The sequence below is a fragment of the Misgurnus anguillicaudatus genome, chromosome 19 (assembly GCF_027580225.2).
Source record: "Misgurnus anguillicaudatus chromosome 19, ASM2758022v2, whole genome shotgun sequence".
NCBI lineage: Eukaryota > Metazoa > Chordata > Actinopteri > Cypriniformes > Cobitidae > Misgurnus > Misgurnus anguillicaudatus.
In genome coordinates this window covers 18,105,094-18,111,093 of record NC_073355.2, presented here as the reverse complement: position 1 = coordinate 18,111,093, position 6,000 = coordinate 18,105,094, and the positions used below count along the sequence as shown (strand labels likewise).

Genomic DNA, 6,000 nt, shown 5'->3' with positions numbered 1-6,000 from the left:
ACTCAAGGCGACGTGTAGTCTGTGAAGGTAGACGGATGACTTCTCGCCAGGATTCTGAAGAGTGCTTATGAATTTGGCTAACAGTTCGTCTCCGTCCTCCACTGAACCGTAAACAGACTCAAGCAGCTTAAGGCACTCTGTCGAAGGGGCAAGTGGGCTCACATGTTTGATAATGTCAGAAGCTGGTGGTAACAGACTATCTATAATTCTGCGTGTTTTGTGTGACTCTGGAAGGGATGGCTCGTTTAGCAGGTAATCAACACTTGCCTGCCAGGTGTCAAAGTCAGGCTCATTGCTTGGGCGTGGGCTCCGTCCAGAGAAAGCTTTAAGACGGAATGAGGTGTTGTGCGGGGACACAGGATCACTTGTCTTTACAATATGCTCCATTACTACTCTCTGGACACCTGGGGGGTGCACAGCAGACGTGGGAAATTTCACTGATATGGTCTCAACAGAGTCAGCATCATTCAAACAGTGGGGCGACGTTGCGCTTTTGGTTGCTTTGGCTGGGTTTTCGGGTTCCAATCTCAAGACAGAGGGTGACTTGAATCCTTCCAACCTTGAGGGGGTGCTAGTAGCGCTTGTCAAGGGGTTTGTCCCTAGTGGCACATCAACTGGAGTTTTCGCCCCACCAACCTTCATCAACTCTCGTTGGAGGACATCTTGTAAAGTTTCTCCGTTGGCGCTTGCTATTTCTTGTAGTTTCTCCAAGCACTCAACAGTGGCAGTACCAATGGTGGGGGTGTGAACCGTACCCAGGGCACGCACACGGAACACAATGTCTGTATTAGTGGGGCTCACTAAAGTTAGAGGCAGCTGGGGCTCGAGATTGCTCATAGCTGACCTGTGTGTGAACTCTACTATTGCATTGCGATGAAACTCTGACTGCGGATCATCAATTAGCAGGTTGCGTCGTACAGAGCCAAATCTTGAAAGGTATGTTTCTAGAACTTGGTCCTCTTCAGTCAGTGTTACTCCACTAACGATGACTGCATTTTGCACATTGACATCTTCTCTCCCTACAACATCCATTTTGTCTGTTTGTCTGATTCACTGTACGTCGATCTCAGTAGTTATTCACCTTAATTTCTGCTGCGTCCTCTCTCCTGGATGGCTCGCCAAAGTTGTAACATGTAACGTGCAACGTGACTGATTGCGCTACCGCTAGTAATAATTTTCAGTCTGGGCCAATGAATATCAGAAGCAAGGAACGTCTACTGGAGAGTGGAGGCAGTACAGCAGGTGAGTAAGTGACTGACAAAGTTTTGTTCTGATTCAGTGAATTGTATTATTATAGAAAATTTCTATTTTGTTATTTGTTTCAATGAATAATTCACAGATATAGACTCAGTTGTTAACAGTGAAGATCAACAATTAACAATCTTCTTTCATTTCTTATAGGATCAAGAATTCAACAGTTTGACAGATTCAATTCAATTTGAAGTGTCACACTCTTCACAAAATATAAAAATAAATAAAACTCTTAAAATAAAACAGTAGTGTGTTTTTCTTTCACTTCAGGGAAAGTATTTTACAAATAATATGACCTTCAGCAAAATATTACATTCAATAAAACCCCAAAAAATATTGAATGGACATTCAATTTAACTCAGAACACTGAATGTGATTCAAATTTCTCAGAACAGATCACTTTTCTTTTCAAACTCAACAGAATACTCAACAATATGAGATGAAAATACACAAATGCATCAAATTGATTCAATTCAGTTCAAATAATGATCAAACGACTCAGTTGAACACAGTTCGTAAATCAAATGATTCAGTTCAGTTCGAATAAAGATCAAACGACTCAATTGAACACAGTTCGTGAATCAAATGATTCAGTTCAGTAACAAGAGTTATTAAACTCTCGCAATGAGCTCAAGTTCAAAAGACAATCTCTCCTTTTGGTAGAAGGAAAAATATCAAGAGTTCAACGAACAAGAGTCTTTTGTGTCCAAAAGCAAGAAAAAATTGGAAATTTCCTACCAGTTGGTGAATTTTAGCACAGTTCAAAGTGGAAACAGGTTCGTTGGTGGCTCGCCATTGTGCATATTTAATCACATCAGATACACAGATTCCTCTCCAGAAGGATTAAATATGGCACAAAACAGGAATCTCTCACAGGAAATCACGTAGAATAAATCATAGACAAAACAAAAACCCAGCCTTGAAGAAATACAAGGCAGAAAGATAATCAATATCAATTTCAACTTTTTAACAGCAAATATCTTAACAGCAAAAATCATGTATACACTTCGATTAAGATATTAAATCATGTTTCAACACTTATTGAACTTATAAACATATAAATTTCACATTCACATTTCATCAGCATCTTCACACGTGAAATTAGCTTTAGCCCTCATGCTAATACTACAGCTCACGCTGTGCTCACGTGGCCCATGTAAACACTGCATATCAATAGCTTATTTAGTTAATGACAGTTTACTCAGATAATGTATTACGTAAAATGTGACTCACCAAGCCAATAACTTCATATATGTTCAAATAAGCTCATTTGCAACACTCCAATTCTCCGTTGGATTTCATCCACTTTCAGTTCACAAATCTTTGCTTTGTCGTCCTCTCACTCCAATGACAACTTCACGTAATCGAATCCGTTCAGAAATATGACTATTTACTGCATCCAAAGTTATTCGCGATCTATTTTAAAACTTTATTATAGAGGATCTCTGAATATCGCTCTGTGTAGCTGCTCCGTTTCACTCTCCCACTCTGTCTTTCAAACTGACAGTCTAGCAGCGCCACTGCAGGTTGTGGGCGGGGCTTATGAAAGTGCTGCTAACATTGGCTCTTTGGAGAGTCAGTCACTGAAATAAGGGCTGTGATTGGGCAAAACAGTTTTCCTTCTAGAACTTTCCTCCTTTCTTACTTTTTTCACTTTTCTTCACTTAATTATTTTATTATATTTCACTTTATTATTATTTTATAATTCTTAATCTTAACTAGTAACTTGGTTACCCGGGTTACAAATTTCTGCCATATTTAATTGTGCTACATTTTCGTATATTATTTATTTATGACTGATGAAAAATTATTAATTGAATTGAATAATTTTTTTAAGGTAAGTGGTTGCAATCAATTTATTTTAGCTACATTTAAATAAACACATTTCATTGACTAACTTTCAACATTTTTAAGGAAATTGTTTGCAATCACTAACCTTAAAAACAATATATAAAAATGACCCTTAAATGGCTTTGCAAATACACCAAGTGGTAAGTTAAATGTTATTTTTTAATGTCAGCAAATACAATTTCTTTGTGTGTACAAGTGTTTAAATTTTAAAACAAGTGCACTGCACATTCACAAAATATAAATAAAAAAAAAACACAGATGGAAAGAGGCCACAATGTTTGTGAATCAATAAAACAGCACAGTAGTGCTGACTTCACACATTGCACAATAATTATTTAAAAAAAAAGTGTTACATTTTTACAGACAACAGTTATGAATCATTAAAAGCATTATTAAAATGTTTAAAACTACGGATTCCCAGGTCTTAAATGATAAACAGAGTAGACTGTGACATCTGGACTAACATTTCTGAGCATGCACATACATGTCTGCTACAAAATTTCAGTATTAAAGGTGCAGTGTGAAATTTTAAGAAGGATCTTTTGACAGAAATGCAAAATAATATACAAAACTATATTATCAGGGGTGTATAAAGACCTTTCATAATGAACCGTTATGTGTTTATTGCCTTAGAACAAGACCTTTTCATCTACATACACCGAGGGTCCCCTTACATGGAAGTCACCCTTTTGTGCTGCCATTTTTTTACAGAAGCCCTTAAAGGACAATTTTTTGCTAAGTTGTCTCCAACGATGACATGTTTGTCCTTCTCTATGTGTTTCAAAAGCGAGAAGTGAGCCGTGGACTATAAGCCGTTGGTTGCAACTCGCAACCTCACCACTAGATGCCGCTAAAATTTACACTGCACCTTTAAAACGTTTTTCAGTCCTTGAATTTTTGGGGAGAGCTTTAGAATCCATCTGCATAATAAATTTCTAAAAAATTTCAAAAACGTAGTATTTTAGTTCTTTGGGGTACGCCAAAGTAAGCAAATAGATTGTACCCAGCATCAATGCAGGCTTGTGCCACAGATTTGAGCTGCTCAAGAATCATCACTCCAACAACGATTCCAATATCGTCATAGTCGCCAAGAACACCTTCTTTCTTTTTGATTACACATATGCCCATGGTGATGTTTTCCAGGTCTTTCAATAAGTCATCTTGTTGACTGTCCTACATTTAAATAAAAATAAGCTGTTTTGTTCTGAGTCATAACACTTTGACAAGTCTACAGGCAAGGGTAATTACAAAAACCATGACACCCCTGTTGCCCATATATTATACAGTGCCCTCCATTAATATTGGGACAGAGTGCACACTTTGAGCTGTATTTAGAGGGTATTCACAAATTCCAATTTGTCTTTAGGATTTAGGAATTACAGTCGTTTAAATGGGCCAAACGTAATGGGACAGTTGAGCTGTAATGGACATGCATTTTGTATTTGTTAAATAATTTCCTCATATATGAAGCATGTTGTGATCTAAAGTTGAAGTTTGGCATTTGGACGCTGTGGCTGTAAACACACATCATGTACACAATTCACGTCCATAAAACAACTTTTAAGGGAACTGTCCCATTATATTTGGCCCTGAAATACACTGAAATACATTTTTACATATATAATAATATATCCCAATATTTATGAAGGGCACTTTGTGTGTGTGTATATATATATATATGTGGTTAAATTGGCTTTTGTAGGGAGGGGGAGCCCTTATTTACCGTAAATGGTCATCATTCAAAATCGCGCCGTAAAATTACTTAATGTATTTTACACCAAAGGGGCTCTTTTTCCAGTATTAATGTGTAAGGTATAGGTTATTCAAACAAAGATAAATACATTACATTCACTTACAAGTTTGTTTTAAAGCTGTGCCAGAGGTTGACCCAAACTTTAAAACCTGAACTTTTAATGGGTGGTTTCCCGGACAGGGATTATCTTAAACCAGGACTAGGCTTTAGTGTAATTAGGAAATGCAACTAGTTTTAACAAACATGTCTTACTAAAAACATTACTTGTGTGCATCTTTAGGCACAACAAAGGGCGCTGATGTATTTTAAGATATATCAGTACAAGTTGTTTTGAGTTTGGACAGCTCTTACATTTATTTTAGTGTAGGACAAGTCTAATCCCTGTCTGGGAAACCGCCCCCAAATTATGCACATCTATGAGTCTGACACCCTATAGGCCTATGCATTTGTTGCACATGTCATTATGCACAATTGTTTCATCTAACATAGGCTATTGTAATGAGATGAGTGACATGGCTATATACTTTAATCATTTGTTTCTAAGTTTTCTCGACGTGTGCACCATTCTTAACTCTCTATCGCTCTCATCTCTACAATGTCTAATGTCATGATCCTGTGCAAACGCGCATTCTTGAGGATCTGATCGAGACGCGGCCTGCGTACCAGTGATGCGTTTTCAACTAACCCGCTGCAACTTGGACCGCAAAAAAGACGTCTGTGATTTTGGCCGATTCGGAACGGGATTAAAATTCTTATGCTATTCTTGAGATAGGAGTGTCTGTTTCATGCGTTTTGGAGTTGCAGAAGATCACGTGCTCTGGATATGCGTGTTTGTAACCTAATTTGTAACCTAAGTTTGATATTTTGCTTTAAATGTAAAATTATTACAGAACATGTAATTTATTAATTTGATTTTAACAAATCAAAATAACTTATACAAATCATAGCCTACGTGTTTTATATAACTGGCTGCTTATAATAAACCCAAAGAAATTAAGAAATAATGATTAATAACAATTTATTATCTTTATTAATTAACATTAACATTTCAGAGCGAAACAAAATAAGGTTGAGTTTCTTACCTTATAACGTTATTGATATTACAGTGGCCAGTCTTAACAGTGTATGATATTCAGCTCATCTTG

At 36.9% G+C, this 6,000-nt stretch overlaps 1 long non-coding RNA gene across 1 annotated transcript; it reads right to left on the bottom strand.

Annotated features, from left to right (window-relative positions):
* Positions 1 to 1,307: 1,307 nt before the first annotated feature.
* Positions 1,308 to 2,989, bottom strand: LOC141351030 (uncharacterized). Its single transcript, XR_012359173.1, has 2 exons — positions 2,485 to 2,989; positions 1,308 to 2,169 (listed from the first exon to the last, which is right to left on the bottom strand). It is a non-coding gene; the product is annotated as an uncharacterized lncRNA (long non-coding RNA).
* Positions 2,990 to 6,000: the final 3,011 nt, after the last annotated feature.